General features: G+C 41.0%; 1 protein-coding gene across 22 annotated transcripts in view; it reads right to left on the minus strand.

Moving 5' to 3' along the window:
- Positions 1-18837, minus strand: part of LOC139758177 (uncharacterized) — a 109472-nt gene that overhangs the window by 80790 nt on the left and 9845 nt on the right. For 4 of the 22 annotated variants that reach the window (XM_071679374.1, XM_071679382.1, XM_071679376.1 and 1 more), the window contains exon 2: positions 9079-9193. The exons of 12 other annotated variants lie outside the window; for them this stretch is intronic. The gene's annotated coding sequence lies outside the window, so the exon portion shown is untranslated. Of the gene's footprint in view, positions 1-7223; positions 8405-9078; positions 9261-18837 lie in introns of those variants that run through there. 6 more of the 22 variants (XR_011714779.1, XR_011714778.1, XM_071679373.1 and 3 more) reach the window with 3 other exon arrangements.

An 18837-nucleotide genomic window follows, 5' to 3' on the forward strand; every position in this document is an offset into this window, starting at 1 on the left:
ACACTGCTCTTCCCCAATCTGATGCTCTGTACATGACTTCACCCTCTCAATCAATACCCTCCCATATAATTTCCCAGGAATACTCAACAAACTTATATGTCTGTAATTTGAGCACTCACTTTTATCCCTTTTGCCTTTGTGCAATGGCACTATACAAGCATTCCGCCAATCCTCAGGCACCTCACCATGAGTCATACATACATTAAATAACCTCACCAACCAGTCAACAATACAGTCACCCCCTTTTTAAATAAATTCTACTGCAATACCATCCAAACCCACTGCCTTGCCGGCTTTCATCTTCCACAAAGCTTTTACTACCTTTTCTCTGTTTACTAAATCATTCTCCCTAACCCTCTCGCTTTGCACACCACTTCAACCAAAACACCCTACATCTGCTACTCTATCATCAAACACATTCAACAAACCCTCAAAATACTCACTCCATCTCCTTCTCACATCACCACTACTTGTTATCACCTCCCCATTAGACCCCTTCACTGAAGTTCCCATTTGCTCCCTTGTCCTATGCACTTTATTTACCTCCCTCCAATACATCTTTTTATTCACCCTAAAATCTAATGATACTTTCTCACCTCAAGTCTCATTTGCCCTCTTTTTCGCCTCTTGCACCTTTCTCTTGACCTCCTGCCTCTTTCTTTTATACATCTCCAAGTCGCTTGCATTATTTCCCTGCAAAAATCGTCTAAATGCCTCTCTCTTCTCTTTCACTAATAATCTTACTTCTTCATCCCACCACTCACTACCTTTTTCTAATCTGCCCACCTCCCAAGCCTCTCATGCCACAAGCATCTTCTGCGCAAGCCATAACTGCTTCCCTAAATACATCCCATTCCTCTCCGACTCCCCTGACGTCCTTTGTTCTCACCTTTTTCCATTCTGTACTCAGTCTCTCCTGGTACTTCCTCACACAAGTCTCCTTCCCAAGCTCACTTATTCTCACCACTCTTTTCACCTCAACATTCTCTCTTCTTTTCTGAAAAGCTCTACGAATCTTCACTTTCGCCTCCTCAAGATAATGATCAGACATCCCTCCAGTTTCACCTCTCAGCACATTAACATCCAAAAGTCTCTCTTTCGCAAGCCTATCAATTAACACATAATCCAATAACGTTCTCTAGCCATCTCTCCTGCTCACGTATGTATACTTATGAATATCTCTTTTTTTAAACCAGGTATTCCTAATCACTAGTCCTTTTTCAGCACATAAATCTACAAGCTCTTTACCATTTCCATTTACAACACTGAACACCTCATGTACACCATTTATTCCCTCAACTGCCACATTACTCACCTTTGCATTCAAATCACCCATCAGTATACCCCGGTCTCGTGCATCAAAACTATTAACACACTCACTCAGCTCCTCCCAAAACACTTGCCTCTCATGATCTTTCTTCTCATGCCCAGGTGCATAGGTACCAATAATCACCCACCTCTCTCCATCCACTTTCAGTTTTACCCATATCAATCTAGAGTTTACTTTCTTACACTCTATCACATACTCCCACCACTCCTGTTTCAGTAGTGCTACTCCTTCCCTTGCTCTTGTCCTCTCACTAACCCCTGACTTTACTCCCAAGACATTCCCAAACCACTCTTCCCCTTTACCCTTGAGCTTCGTTTCACTCAGAGCCTAAACATCCAGGTTCCTTTCCTCAAACATACCACCTATCTCTCCTTTTTTCTCATCTTGGTTACATCTACACACATTTAGACATCCCAATCTGAGCCTTTGAGGAGGATGAGCACTCCCTGTGTGACTTCTTCTTCTGTTTCCCCTTTTAGAAAGTTAAAATACAAGGAGGGGAGGGTTTCCAGCCCCCACTCCCATACCCTTTAGTCGCCTTCTACGACATGTGAGGAATGCATGGGAAGTACTCTTTCTCCCCAATCCCTATTCTCCCTAATATTTAATGATACTCTCTCACCCCAGCTCTCATTTGCCCTCATTTCCACCTCTTGCACCTTTCTGTTGACCTCCTGCCTCTTTCTTTTATACATCTCCCACTCATTTGCACTATTTCCCTGCAAAAATCATCCAAATGCCTCTCTCTTCTCTTTCACTAATAATCTTACTTCTTCATCCCACCACTCACTACCCTTTCTAATCTGCCCACCTCCCACTAGCATCTTTTGCGCAAGCCATCACTGCTTCCCTAAATACATCCCATTCTTCCCTCATTTCCCTTACGTCCTTTTTTCTCACCTTTTTCCATTCTGTACTTAGTCTCCCCTGGTACTTCCTCTCACAAGTCTCCTTCCCAAGCTCACTTACTCTCACCACTCTCTTCAGCCCAATATTCTCTCTTCTTTTCTGAAAACCTCTACAAATCTTCACTTTCGCCTCCACAAGATAATGATCAGACATACCTCAAGGTGTGCCTTTCAGCACATTAACATCCAAAAGTCTCTCTTTCACATGCCTATCAATTAACACATAATCCAATACCACTCTATGGCTATCTCTTCTACTTACATACGTATACTTATGTATAGCTCTCTTTTCAAACCAGGTATTCCCAATCATCAGTCCTTTTTCAGCACATAAATCTACAAGCTCTTCACCATTTCCATTTACAACACTGAACACCCCATGTACACCAATTATTCCCTTAACTGCCACATTACTTACCTTTGCATTCAAATCATCCATCACTATAACCCGGTCTCGTGCATCAAAACTACTAAGACACTCACTCAGCTGTTCCCAAAACACTTGCCTCTTATGATCTTTCTTCTCATACCCAGGTGCATATGCACCAATAATCACCCATCTCTCTCCATCCACTTTCACTTTTACCTATATCAATCTAGAATTTACTTTCTTACACTCTATCACATACTCCCTCCACTCATGTTTCAGGAGTAGTGCTACTCCTTCCCTTGCTCTCATTCTCTCACTAACCCCTGACTTTACTCCCAAGACAAAACATCCAGGTTCCCCTTACACATACTACCTATCTCTCCTTTTTTCACATCTTGGTTACATCCCCACACATTTAGACATCCAAATCTGAGCCTTCGAGGAGGAGGAGCACTCCCCACGTGTCTCTTTCTGTTTCCCCTTATAGAAAGTTAAAATACAAGGAGGGGAGGGTTTCTAGCCCCCCCTGCTCCCATCTCCTTTAGTCAACTTCTACGACACATGAGGAATGCGTGGGAAGATTCTTTCTCTCCTATCCCCAGGGGATAATAAATAATATAAAGTAAAATAAAGAACCAACACAGGTGAGTTTTCTGTATATGCTAAACTTAATCAGTTTCTATCCATATGGATCATGCAATCTTAGAATGGTAACATACAATTATTTTCCACTTCTATAGTAGATATAATAGAAGGTTCTAAATTGTTAAGTAAATAGAATATAATGTTTGTAAATTTTTGTTTGTTGGCCTAACACAAAGATCATCATGTACATACCTAAACCAGATTGCCTTAGAGGGTATGATATCCCTTAGTAATTTTGTTTGAAAGAATTCCACATGAAGATTACTTAATATTGGTAATAGGAGGTTACCTATTGCCATACCAAATTTCAGAGCATAATTTTCTTAACTGAACTGAAGTACTACACTTATACACAATTTTATCAGTTCAATAAACACAGAATTTGAAACTGATAAATCAAGATTATCCAAGACATCAACATGATATTCTACGAGGTCATCAACGAGAACTATTGTGAACAGGGATGAAACACCAAAATTTATCATTTTGATATCAAAATCAACTTGGATATCATTAAGCTTGTTAAGTAAATCTACATTGTTCATATTAGAATTTGACATATTACCAAATACTGAGCTTGATAAACAAACAACTCATGTTAGAAATCATGACCAATGTACTGACTGGAGTTATGCTAATTCAGTTATTTACTATAACTCCTTTACAGTGAGAAATATTAATGAATCTTCTATTATCAAAAACACAAAGTATTGTTTCATTAGTATCAGTGAAGGTCTACACAAACTGGATGGATTTGATGTATGCAAAATTGGAAAAAAGTTCCCTTTCCTGTACACTTAATAAAATTCTATGACAGGCATGGTGCCAGACCCAAACACCATCATCCAGTAACACTTGTTTACCAATAGTGTCTTAGCTATGGCTCTTCCTAGTATATCAACTGACTATGTCTTTAATCTCATTCCTGTATCTCCCCTGATGTTGTGATCATTATATGAAAGTGCACTTGGGAACTTATCATGTCTCATTTTCCTTGTGGTCATCAGCAAATGCTTAAAGTATCAAAAATATCCTTCTATGTCTATGAGTGATGTTCTAGTGCATGATCAAACGTTTTACAATTTCATACTTCATTTTCACCGTGGAAATTCTATCACTAATTGGTCATTTATTAGCTAGATATAATACAGCAAGGGTGCAATAACTCAAATTATGATGATACAATGATACAACAATGCAATAACATAATAGTGTAGTGATAAAGAATACATTCATTTCTATATTTATTTTGCTTTGTTGCTGTCTCCCATGTTAGCGAGGTAGCGCAAGGAAACAGACGAAAGAATGGCCCAACCCACCCACATACACCTGTATATACATACATGTCCACACATGCAAATATACGTACCTATACATCTCAATGTACACATATATATATACACACACAGACATATACATATATACACATGTACATAATTCATATTGTCTGCATTTATTTATTCCCATCGCCACCCTGCCACACATGGAATAACAACCCTCTCCTCCCTCATGTGTGCGAGGTAGCGCTAGGAAAAACAACAAAGGCCCCATTCGTTCACACTCAGTCTCTAGCTATCATGTAATAATGCACCGAAACCACAGCTCCCTTTCCACATCCAGGCCCCACACAACTTTCCATGGTTTACCCCAGACGCTTCACATGCCCTGGTTCAATCCATTGACAGCACGTCGACCCCGATATACCACATCGTTCCAATTCACTCTATTCCTTGCCCTCCTTTCACCCTCCTGCATGTTCATGCCCTGATCACTCAAAATCTTTTTCACTCCATCTCTCCACCTCCAATTTTGTCTCCCACTTCTCCTCGTTCCCTCCATCTCTGACACATATATCCTCTTGGTCAATCTTTCCTCACTCATTCTCTCCATGAGACCAAACCATTTCAAAACACCCTCTTCTGCTCTCTCAACCACACTCTTTTTATTTCCACACATCTCTCTTACCATTACATTACTTACTCGATCAAACCACCTCACACCACATATTGTCCTCAAACATCTCATTTCCAGCACATCCACCCTCCTATGCACAACTCTATCCATAGCCCATGCCTCGCAACCATAAAACATTGTTGGAACCACTATTCCTTCAAACATACCCATTTTTGCTTTCTGAGATAATGTTCTCGACTTCCAAACATTCTTCAAGGCTCCCAGAATTTTCGCCCCCTCCCCCACCCTATGATTCACTTCCGCTTCCATGGTTCCATCCACTGCCAGATCCACTCCCAGACATCTAAAACACTTTACTTTTTCCAGTTTTTCTCCATTCAAACTTACTCCCCATTGACTTGACCCTCAACCCTACTGTACCTAATAACCTTGCTCTTATTCATATTTACTCTCAACTTTCTTCTTTCAAACACTTTACCAAACTCAGTCACCAGCTTCTGCAGTTTCTCACATGAATCAGCCACCAGCGCTGTATCATCAGCGAACAACAACTGACTCACTTCCCAAGCTCTCTCATCCACAACAGACTGCATACTTGCCCCTCTTTCCAAAACTCTTGCATTCACCTCCCTAACAACCCCATCCATAAACAAATTAAACAACCATGGAGACATCACACACCCCTGCCACAAACCTACATTCACTGAGAACCAATCACTTTCCTCTCTTCCTACACGTACACATGCCTTACATCCTCGATAAAAACTTTTCACTGCTTATAACAACAGTTGCCTCCTGCACCATATATTCTTAATACCTTCCATAAAGCATCTCTATCAACTCTATCATATGCCTTTTCCAGATCCATAAATGCTACATACAAATCCATTTGCTTTTCTAAGTATTTCTCACATACATTCTTCAAAGCAAACACCTGATCCACACATCCTCTACCACTTCTGAAACCACACTGCTCTTCCCCAATCTGATGCTCTGTATATGCCTTCACCCTCTCAATCAATACCCTCCCATATAGTTTACCAGGAATACTCAACAAACTTATACCTCTGTAATTGGAGCACTCACTCTTATCCCCTTTGCCTTTGTACAATGGCACTGTGCAAGCATTCCGCCAATCCTCAGGCACCTCACCATGACTCATACATACATTCAATAACCTTACCAACCAGTCCACAATACAGTCACCCCCTTTCTTAATAAATTCCACTGCAATACCATCCAATCCCGCTGCCTTGCCGGCTTTCATCTTCCGTAAAGCTTTTACTACCTCTTCTCTATTTACCAAATCATTTTCCCTACCCCTCTCACTTTGCACACAACCTCGACCAAAACATCCTATATCTGCCTCCCTATCATCAAACACATTCAACAAACCTTTGAAATACTCACTCCATCTCCTTCTCACATCACCACTACTTGTTATCACCTCCCCATTAACCCCCTTCACTGAAGTTCCCGTTTGCTCCCTTGTCTTATGCACTTTATTTACCTCCTTCCAAAACATCTTTTTATTCTTCCTAAAATTTAATGATACTCTCTCACCCCAACTCTCATTTGCCCTCTTTTTCACCTCTTGCACCTTTCTCTTGACCTCCTGCCTCTTTGTTTTATACATCATAAAGAATATATATGTATATATTCCCCATCCTCTCCTGCAAAATCAGAAGCAATAATTTAACTCTTTTGGTGCTTAATTAAATTTAAAGCTAGTTCCCAAAACATTTCAGTAATTCACAAAAAACAAAATTATCAATTTGACATTTACTTTCATTATAGCTGAGTATAATTTCTAAAAATTTCTTAAAATCCATACTGGCCATAATAAAATTATTTACATAAAACATGAAAACAAATATTTTTTCAACAAATAACACACAAACTGACACATCTAAGTCAGTAAATAGCGAAGATCATTTTCTGTTACAAAGAAAATAAATTTGAATTCCAACATGTACTGCATAATAACACTTTCTATATAGAAAGTGAAGGATCATCTTGGAGAAATAAAAAAATTTCTGGTGAAGAACAAAAGCTGTTATTTTGCTATGGGTTTTATTTTGTAACTACAATTTCAGTGTAAATAATGATAATGATAATACAAAATACCATATTATGTACATTATGAATTGTCTAAATCTACAAAGAATGAAAATCTGGCTAACATCCAAAATATAAAATTTCACACTTTACCCAAATCTACATATCAAGTTTTTCACATCAAACCGGGAAGTTCGGGCCTTGGACATTCTCAATTTCATACCATTTATGATTACTTTTTGTGTTACATGGAGAAGGTTATACACTCATGTTGCTCTGTCTCTTTACCTTGTATATATGTAGCCATGCTTTTACTCCTATGCATGTATACACCTCCTAGCCCAAGCTGGATACCCATTTATCAAAAGGCCCCGAGAGGAGGTTCAGAACACATGGGTTGGGTGTGGGCCAACTGCCATGCTCAGGATTTGAACCCATGCAGGCCTGACCTCAAGCCTGTGCTGATTTCTGGTGAAGAACAAAAGCTGTTATTTTGCTATGGGTTTTATTTTGTAACTACAATTTCAGTGTAAATAATGATAATGATAATACAAAATACCATATTATGTACATTATGAATTGTCTAAATCTACAAAGAATGAAAATCTGGCTAACATCCAAAATATAAAATTTCACACTTTACCCAAATCTACATATCAAGTTTTTCACATCAAACCGGGAAGTTCGGGCCTTGGACATTCTCAATTTCATACCATTTATGATTACTTTTTGTGTTACATGGAGAAGGTTATACACTCATGTTGCTCTGTCTCTTTACCTTGTATATATGTACCATGCTTTTACTCCTATGCATGTATACACCTCCTAGCCCAAGCTGGATACCCATTTATCAAAAGGCCCCTAGAGGAGGTTCAGAACACATGGGTTGGGTGTGGGCCAACTGCCATGCTCAGGATTTGAACCCATGCGGGCCTGACCTCAAGCCTGTGCTGATTCATGGTCAGAAACTTTACCACAGAGGTCCATGTACAGGAACTGGTGTAGCTAAGCTGATTGACAGAGGTGGGTCAGGTGTTTCCACCTCCTCATCATCCAACTGTTATTCTCAGGCATCATAATCATCAATGTTCTCTAACTCATTCCCACTCACAGACTTTGCCAAAACAGCTTCAGTGGCTTCATCAGTTGCAGTCCTCTTCCTCTTACCACTCATGATTACTATGGAAAAACAAAACATTTCAGAAATCATAAACATGAACATAAAAACACTGTTTGGCAGCTTATTTTATTTGCATGAATTGGAATATAATTCATAATAATTATGTAATAGTTAACAGACAGTTGACTAATAATTCAATATCATGCACAAAACACAAGAATCAAAAACACGAGTTAAATAGCTACTCACTCACTGCATCAACTGATCAAGTGTAAACAAACACTATATGCTGAGCTGCTTGCATAAGGCAGTTCTCCAAAACTTCTGGCCTATCAAACATGCTTACAAATATCATAAGATTACGTAACAACCGCAACTTGCTCAAAAAAAAGGCTCAACCACGGCACACAAGAACAATGAACAGAATAACAGTGAATAATGATGAACAATGACTTATCATTCATTTTACCACATTACAAAACCTGTCGTATATTTGTATATCAGATGATAGTTACTATAATATTAGTATTATAGTTTGTATAAAATACATTTTTTTTTTTTCCAAAAGAAGGAACAGAGAAGGGGGCCAGGTGAGGATATTCCCTCAAAGGTCCAGTCCTCTGTTCTTAATGCTACCTCGCTAATGCGGGAAATGGCGAATAGTATGAAAAAAAGAAAGAATAAAATATACAAACAGCAATATAAAAGAACCTCAAAACATGGAGCTACTTACTGCGTGAGCAGACAGGTGAGTACATGTAAACACATCCACTAGTTGTGGTGTTGCTCATGGATGGTAGCTTGAATGGAGAAGTGGCACAGCTTTCAAGGATGCAAGGGTATTTTCACTTGTCGAAGTAGAAGGAAAAGTGTTTGTGAAGCCATGGGGGTAAACCTGCTTCTTGCATTATATGGCTAAGAATGTCAAATTGGATAAATCCACTTTTAGCACCAAAAGGGTTAAAGACACTTTTGTCAATTCTTGTCAAAGAATAAGGTTCTCTTGCTGATTTAGTCATATGCAAACATATATATATATATATATATATATATATATATTTTTTTTTTTTATACTTTGTCGCTGTCTCCCGCGTTTGCGAGGTAGCGCAAGGAAACAGACGAAAGAAATGGCCCAACCCCCCCCCCATACACATGTATATACATACGTCCACACACGCAAATATACATACCTACACAGCTTTCCATGGTTTACCCCAGACGCTTCACATGCCTTGATTCAATCCACTGACAGCACGTCAGCCCCGGTATACCACATCGCTCCAATTCACTCTATTCCTTGCCCTCCTTTCACCCTCCTGCATGTTCAGGCCCCGATCACACAAAATCTTTTTCACTCCATCTTTCCACCTCCAATTTGGTCTCCCTCTTCTCCTTGTTCCCTCCACCTCCGACACATATATCCTCTTGGTCAATCTTTCCTCACTCATCCTCTCCATGTGCCCAAACCACTTCAAAACACCCTCTTCTGCTCTCTCAACCACGCTCTTTTTACTTCCACACATCTCTCTTACCCTTACGTTACTCACTCGATCAAACCACCTCACACCACACATTGTCCTCAAACATCTCATTTCCAGCACATCCATCCTCCTGCGCACAACTCTATTCATAGCCCACGCCTCGCAACCATACAACATTGTTGGAACCACTATTCCTTCAAACATACCCATTTTTGCTTTCTGAGATAATGTTCTCGACTTCCACACATTCTTCAAGGCCCCCAGAATTTTCGCCCCCTCCCCCACCCTATGATCCACTTCCGCTTCCATGGTTCCATCCGCTGACAGATCCACTCCCAGATATCTAAAACACTTAACTTCCTCCAGTTTTTCTCCATTCAAACTCACCTCCCAATTGACTTGACCCTCAACCCTACTGTACCTAATAACCTTGCTCTTATTCACATTTACTCTTAACTTTCTTCTTCCACACACTTTACCAAACTCAGTCACCAGCTTCTGCAGTTTCACACATGAATCAGCCACCAGCGCTGTATCATCAGCGAACAACAACTGACTCACTTCCCAAGCTCTCTCATCCCCAACAGACTTCATACTTGCCCCTCTTTCCAAAACTCTTGCATTTACCTCCCTAACAACCCCATCCATAAACAAATTAAACAACCATATATATATATATATATATATATGTATATATATATATATATATATATATATATATATATATATATATATATATATATATATATATATATATATATATATATATATATATATTTTTTTTCCGCTGTCTCCCGCGTTTGCGAGGTAGCGCAAGGAAACAGACGAAAGAAATGGCCCAACCCACCCCCATACACATGTATATACATACGTCCACACACGCAAATATACATACCTACACAGCTTTCCATGGTTTACCCCAGACGCTTCACATGCCTTGATTCAATCCACTGACAGCACGTCAACCCTGGTATACTACATCGATCCAATTCACTCTATTCCTTGCCCTCCTTTCACCCTCCTGCATGTTCAGGCCCCAATCACTCAAAATCTTTTTCACTCCATCTTTCCACCTCCAATTTGGTCTCCCACTTCTCCTCGTTCCCTCCACCTCCGACACATATATCCTCTTGGTCAATCTTTCCTCACTCATTCTCTCCATGTGCCCAAACCATTTCAAAACACCCTCTTCTGCTCTCTCAACCACGCTCTTTTTATTTCCACACATCTCTCTTACCCTTACATTACTTACTCAATCAAACCACCTCACACCACACAGTGTCCTCAAACATCTCATTTCCTGCACATCCACCCTCCTGCGCAAAACTCTATCCATAGCCCACGCCTCACAACCATACAACATTGTTGGAACCACTATTCCTTCAAACATACCCATTTTTGCTTTCCGAGATAATGTTCTCGACTTCCACACATTCTTCAAGGCTCCCAGAATTTTCGCCCCCTCCCCCACCCTATGATCCACTTCCGCTTCCATGGTTAAATCCGCTGCCAGATCCACTCCCAGATATCTAAAACACTTTACTTCCTCCAGTTTTTCTCCATTCAAACTTACCTCCCAATTGACTTGACCCTCAACCCTACTGTACCTAATAACCTTGCTCTTATTCACATTTACTCTTAACTTTCTTCTTTCACACACTTTACCAAACTCAGTCACCAGCATCTGCAGTTTCTCACATGAATCAGCCACCAGCGCTGTATCATCAGCGAACAACAACTCACTCACTTTCCAAGCTCTCTCATCCCCAACAGACTTCATACTTGCCCCTCTTTCCAAAATTCTTGCATTCACCCCCCTAACAACCCCATCCATAAACAAATTAAACAACCATGGAGACATCACACACCCCTGCCGCAAACCTACATTCACTGAGAACCAATCACTTTCCTCTCTTCCTACACGTACACATTCCTTACATCCTCGATAAAAACTTTTTACTGCTTCTAACAACTTGCCTCCCACACCATATATTCTTAATACCTTCCACAGAGCATCTCTATCAACTCTATCATATGCCTTCTCCAGATCCATAAATGCTACATACAAATCCATTTGCTTTCCTAAGTATTTCTCACATACATTCTTCAAAGCAAACACCTGATCCATACATCCTCTAACACTTCTGAAACCACACTGCTCTTCCCCAATCTGATGCTCTGTGCATGCCTTCACCCTCTCAATCAATACCCTCCCATATAATTTACCAGGAATACTCAACAAACTTATACCTCTGTAATTGGAGCACTCACTCTTATCCCCTTTGCATTTGTACAATGGCACTATGCACGCATTCCGCCAATAAAAAAAAAAAAAATATATATATATATATATATATATATATATATATATATATATATATTTTTTTTTTTTTTTTTTTATACTTTGTCGCTGTCTCCCGCGTTTGCGAGGTAGCGCAAGGAAACAGACGAAAGAAATGGCCCAACCCCCCCCATACACATGTACATACACACGTCCACACACGCAAATATACATACCTACACAGCTTTCCATGGTTTACCCCGGACGCTTCACATGCCTTGATTCAATCCACTGACAGCACGTCAACCCCTGTATACCACATCGCTCCAATTCACTCTATTCCTTGCCCTCCTTTCACCCTCCTGCATGTTCAGGCCCCGATCACACAAAATCCTTTTCACTCCATCTTTCCACCTCCAATTTGGTCTCCCTCTTCTCCTCGTTCCCTCCACCTCCGACACATATATCCTCTTGGTCAATCTTTCCTCACTCATTCTCTCCATGTGCCCAAACCATTTCAAAACACCCTCTTCTGCTCTCTCAACCACGCTCTATTTATTTCCACACATCTCTCTTACCCTTACGTTACTTACTCGATCAAACCACCTCACACCACACATTGTCCTCAAACATCTCATTTCCAGCACATCCATCCTCCTGCGCACAACTCTATCCATAGCCAACGCCTCGCATCCATACAACATTGTTGGTACCACTATTCCTTCAAACATACCCATTTTTGCTTTCCGGGATAATGTTCTCGACTTCCACACATTTTTCAAGGCTCCCAAAATTTTCGCCCCCTCCCCCACCCTATGATCCACTTCCACTTCCATGGTTCCATCCGCTGACAGATCCACTCCCAGATATCTAAAACACTTCACTTCCCCTAGTTTTTCTCCATTCAAACTCACCTCCCAATTGACTTGACCCTCAACCCTACTGTACCTAATAATATGTATATATATATACATATATATATAGAGATACTCTGTGGTAGGTATTAAGAATATATGGTGTGGGAGGCAAGTTGTTAGAAGCAGTGAAAAGTATTTATCGAGGATGTAAGGCAGCATGTGTACGTGTAGGAAGAGAGGAAAGTGACTGGTTCTCAGTGAATGTAGGTTTGCGGCAGGGGTGTGTGATGTCTCCATGGTTGTTTAATTTGTTTATGGATGGAGTTGTTAGGGAGGTGAATGCAAGAGTTTTGGAAAGAGGGGCAAGTATGAAGTCTGTTGTGGATGAGAGAGCTTAGGAAGTGAGTGAGTTGTTGTTCGCTGATGATACAGCGCTGGTGGCTGATTCATGTGAGAAACTGCAGAAGCTGGTGACTGAGTTTGGTAAAATTTGTGAAAGAAGAAACTTAAGAGTAAATGTGAATAAGAGCAAGGTTATTAGGTACAGTAGGGTTGAGGGTCAAGTCAATTGGGAGGTAAGTTTGAATGGAGAAAAACTGGAGGAAATAAAGTGTTTTAGATATCTGGGAGTGGATCTGGCAGCGGATGGAACCATGGAAGCGGAAGTGAATCATAGGGTGGGGGAGGGGGTGAAAATCCTGGGAGCCTTGAAGAATGTGAGGAAGTCGAGAACATTATCTCCGAAAGCAAAAATGGGTATGTTTGAAGGAATAGTGGTTCCAACAATGTTGTATGGTTGCGAGGCGTGGACTATGGATAGAGTTGTGTGCAGGAGGGTGGATGTGCTGGAAATGAGATGTTTGAGGACAATGTGTGGTGTGAGGTGGTTTGATCGAGTAACGTAAGGGGAGGAGAGATGTGTGGAAATAAAAAGAGCGTGGTTGAAAGAGCAGAAGAGGGTGTTTTGAAATGGTTTGGGCACATGGAGAGAATGAGTGAGGAAAGATTGACCAAGAGGATATATGTGTCGGATGTGGAGGGAACGAGGAGAAGTGGGAGACCAAATTGGAGGTGGAAAGATGGAGTGAAAAAGATTTTGTGTGATCGGGGCCTGAACATGCAGGAGGGTGAAAGGAGGGCAAGGAATAGAGTGAATTGGATCGATGTGGTATACCGGGGTTGACGTGCTGTCAGTGGATTGAATCAGGGCATGTGTAGCGTCTGGGGTAAACCATGGAAAGCTGTGTAGGTATGTATATTTGCGTGTGTGGACGTGTATGTATATACATGTGTATGGGGGTGGGTTGGGCCATTTCTTTTGTCTGTTTCCTTGCGCTACCTCGCAAACGCGGGAGACAGCGACAAAAAAAAAAAATATATATATATATTTTATATATATATATATATATATATATATATATATATATATATATATATATATATATATATATATATATTTATATATATATCTCCCCTGGGGATAGGGGAGAAAGAATACTTCCCACATATTCCCTGCGTGTCGTAGAAGGCGACTAAAAGGGAAGGGAGCGGGGGGCTGGAATCTTCCCCTCTTTTTTTTTTTTTTTCAAAAGAAGGAACAGAGAAGGGGCCAGGTGAGGATATTCCCTCAAAGGCCCAGTCCGCTGTTCTTAATGCTACCTCGCTATCACGGGAAATGGCGAATAGTATGAAAGAGAAAAAAAAATATATATATAATAATAATATATATATACATATATATATATATATATATATATATATATTTTCTTTTTTTTTTTTTTTTTGCTTTGTTGCTGTCTCCCGCGTTTGCGAGGTAGTGCAAGGAAACAGACGAAAGAAAATGGCCCAACCCACCCCCATACACATGTATATACATACGTCCACACACGCAAATATACATACCTACACAGCTTTCCATGGTTTACCCCAGACGCTTCACATGCCCTGATTCAATCCACTGACAGCACGTCAACCCCGGTATACCACATCGCTCCAATTCACTCTATTCCTTGCCCTCCTTTCACCCTCCTGCATGTTCAGGCCCCAATCACTCAAAATCTTTTTCACTCCATCTTTCCACCTCCAATTTGGTCTCCCTCTTCTCCTCGTTCCCTCCACCTCCGACACATATATCCTCTTGGTCAATCTTTCCTCACTCATTCTCTCCATGTGCCCAAACCATTTCAAAACACCCTCTTCTGCTCTCTCAACCATGCTCTTTTTATTTCCACACACCTCTCTTACCCTTACGTTACTTACTCGATCAAACCACCTCACACCACACATTGTCCTCAAACATCTCATTTCCATCACATCCATCCTCCTGCACACCACTCTATCCATAGCCCACGCCTCACAACCATATATACATGGGGTGTTTAGTGTTGTAAATGGAAATGGTGAAGAGCTTGTAGATATATGTGCTGAAAAAGGACTGGTGATTGGGAATACTTGGTTTAAAAAGCGAGATATACATAAGTATACATATGTAAGTAGGAGAGATGGCCAGAGAGCGTTACTGGATTACGTGTTAATTAAGAGGCGCGCGAAAGAGAGACTTTTGGATGTTAATGTGCTGAGAGGTGCAACTGGAGGGATGTCTAATCATTATCTTGTGGAGGCGAAGGTGAAGATTTGTAGAGGTTTTCAGAAAAGAAGAGAGAATGTTGAGGTGAAGAGGGTGGTGAGAGTAAGTGAGCTTGGGAAGGAGACTTGTGTGAGGAAGTACCAGGAGAGACTGAGTACAGAATGGAAAAAGGTGAGAACAAAAGAGGTAAGGGGAGTGGGGGAGGAATGGGATGTATTCAGGGAAGCAGTGATGGCTTGTGCAAAAGATGCTTGTGGCATGAGAGGCGTGGGAGGTGGGTTGATTAGAAAGGGTAGTGAGTGGTGGGATGAAGAGGTAAGATTATTAGTGAAAGAGAAAAGAGAGGCATTTGGACAATTTTTGCAGGGAAAAAATGCAAATGAGTGGGAGATGTATAAAAGAAAGAGGCCGGAGGTCAAGAGAAAGGTGCAAGAGGTGAAAAAGAGGGCAAATGAGAGTTGGGGTGAAAGAGTATCATTAAATTTTAGGGAGAATAAAAAGATGTTCTGGAAGGAGGTAAATAAAGTGCGTAAAACAAGGGAGCAAATGGGAACTTCAGTGAAGGGGGCTAATGGGGAGGTGATAACAAGTAGTGGTGATGTGAGAAGGAGATGGAGTGAGTATTTTGAAGGTTTGTTGAATGTGTTTGATGATAGAGTGGCAGATATAGGGTGTTTTGGTCGAGGTGGTGTGCAAAGTGAGAGGGTTAGGGAAAATGATTTGGTAAACAGAGAAGAGGTAGTAAAAGCTTTGCGGAAGATGAAAGCCGGCAAGGCAGCAGGTTTGGATGGTATTGCAGTGGAATTTATTAAAAAAGGGGGTGACTGTATTGTTGACTGGTTGGTAAGGTTATTTAATGTATGTATGAGTCATGGTGAGGTGCCTGAGGATTGGCGGAAAGCGTGCATAGTGCCATTGTACGAAGGTAAAGGGGATAAGAGTGAGTGCTCAAATTACAGAGGTATAAGTTTGTTGAGTATTCCTGGTAAATTATATGGGAGGGTATTGATTGAGAGGGTGAAGGCATGTACAGAGCATCAGATTGGGGAAGAGCAGTGTGGTTTCAGAAGTGGTAGAGGATGTGTGGATCAGGTGTTTGCTTTGAAGAATGTACGTGAGAAATACTTAGAAAAGCAAATGGATTTGCATGTAGCATTTATGGATCTGGAGAAAGCATATGATAGAGTTGATAGAGATGCACTGTGGAAGGTACTAAGAATATATGGTGCGGGAGGCAAGTTGTTATAAGCAGTGAAAAGTTTTTATCGAGGATGTAAGTCATGTGTACGTGTAGGAAGAGAGGAAAGTGATTGGTTCTCAGTGAATGTAGGTTTGTGGCAGGGGTGTCTGATGTCTCCATGGTTGTTTAATTTGTTTATGGATAGGGTTGTTAGGGAGGTGAATGCAAGAGTTTTGGAAAGAGGGGCAAGTATGCAGTCTGTTCGGGATGAGAGAGTTTGGGAAGTGAGTCAGTTGTTGTTCGCTGGTGATACAGCGCTGGTGGCTGATGCATGTGAGAAACTGTAGAAGCTGGTGACTGAGTTTGGTAAAGTGTGTGAAAGAAGAAAGTTAAGAGTAAATGTGAATAAGAGCAAGGTTATTAGGTACAGTAGGGTTGAGGGTCAAGTCAATTGGGAGGTAAGTTTGAATGGAGAAAAACTGGAGGAAGTAAAGTGTTTTAGATATCTTGGAGTGGATCTGGCAGCGGATGGAACCATGGAAGCGGAAGTGAATCATAGGGTTGGGTGGGGGGGGGGGCGAAAATCCTGGGAGCCTTGAAAAATGTGTGAAAGTCGAGAACATTAACTCGGAAAGCAAAAATGGCTATGTTTGAAGGAATAGTGGTTCCAACAATGTTGTATGGTTGCGAGGCGAGGGCTATGGATAGAGTTGTGCGCAGGAGGGTGGATGTGCTGGAAATGAGATGTTTGAGGACAATATGTGGTGTGAGGTGGTTTGATCGAGTAAGTAATGTAAGGGTAAGAGAGATGTGTGGAAATAAAAAGAGCGTGGTTGAGAGAGCAGAAGAGGGTGTTTTGAAATGGTTTGGGCACATGGAGAGAATGAGTGAGGAAAGATTGACCAAGAGGATATATGTGTCAGAGGTGGAGGGAACGAGGAGAAGTGGGATACCAAATTGGAGGTGGAAAGATGGAGTGAAAAAGATTTTGAGTGATCAGGGCCTGAACATGCAGGAAGGTGAAAGGCGGGCAAAGAATAGAGTGAATTGGATCGATGTGGTATACCGGGGTCGACGTGCTGTCAATGGATTGAATCAGGGCATGTGAAGCGTCTGGGGTAAACCATGGAAAGTTGTGTGGGGCCTGGATGTGGAAAGGGAGCTGTGGTTTCGGGCATTATTACATGACAGCTAGAGACTGAGTGTGAACGAATGGGGCCTTTGCTGTCTTTTCCTAGCGCTACCTCGCACACATGAGGGGGGAGGGGGATGTTATTCCATGTGTGGCGAGATGGCGATAGGAATAAATAAAGGCAGACAGTATGAATTATGTACATGTGTATATATGTATATGTCTGTGTGTGTATATATATGTGTACATTGAGATGTATAGGTATGTATATTTCCGTGTGTGGACGTGTATGTATATACATGTGTATGGGGGTGGGTTGGGCAATTTCTTTCGTCTGTTTTCTTGCGCTACCACGCAAATGCAGGAGACAGCAACAAAGCAAAATAAATAAATGAATAAATATATATATATATATATATATATATATATATATATATATATATATATATATATATATATATATATATATATATCTTTTTTTCTTTTAAACCATTCGCCATTTCCCACGTTAGCGAGGTAGCGTTAAGAACAGAGGACTGGGCCTTTTTTGGAATATCCTCACCTGGCCCCCTCTGTTCCTTCTTTTGGAAAATTAAAAAAAAAAAAAAAACAAGAGGGGAGGATTTCCAGCCCCCCGCTCCCTCCCCTTTTAGTCGCCTTCTACGACACGCAGGGAATACGTGGGAAGTATTCTTAATCCCCTATCCCCAGGGATAATATATATATATATATATTTTTTTTTTTATACTTTGTCGCTGTCTCCCGCGTTTGCGAGGTAGCGCAAGGAAACAGACGAAAGAAATGGCCCAACCCCCCCCATACACATGTATATACATACGTCCACACACGCAAATATACATACCTACACAGCTTTCCATGGTTTACCCCAGACGCTTCACATGCCCTGATTCAATCCACTGACAGCACGTCAACCCCGGTATACCACATCGCTCCAATTCACTCTATTCCTTGCC

Source organism: Panulirus ornatus, chromosome 29, assembly GCF_036320965.1.
Source record: "Panulirus ornatus isolate Po-2019 chromosome 29, ASM3632096v1, whole genome shotgun sequence".
In the NCBI taxonomy this organism is placed as follows: domain Eukaryota; kingdom Metazoa; phylum Arthropoda; class Malacostraca; order Decapoda; family Palinuridae; genus Panulirus; species Panulirus ornatus.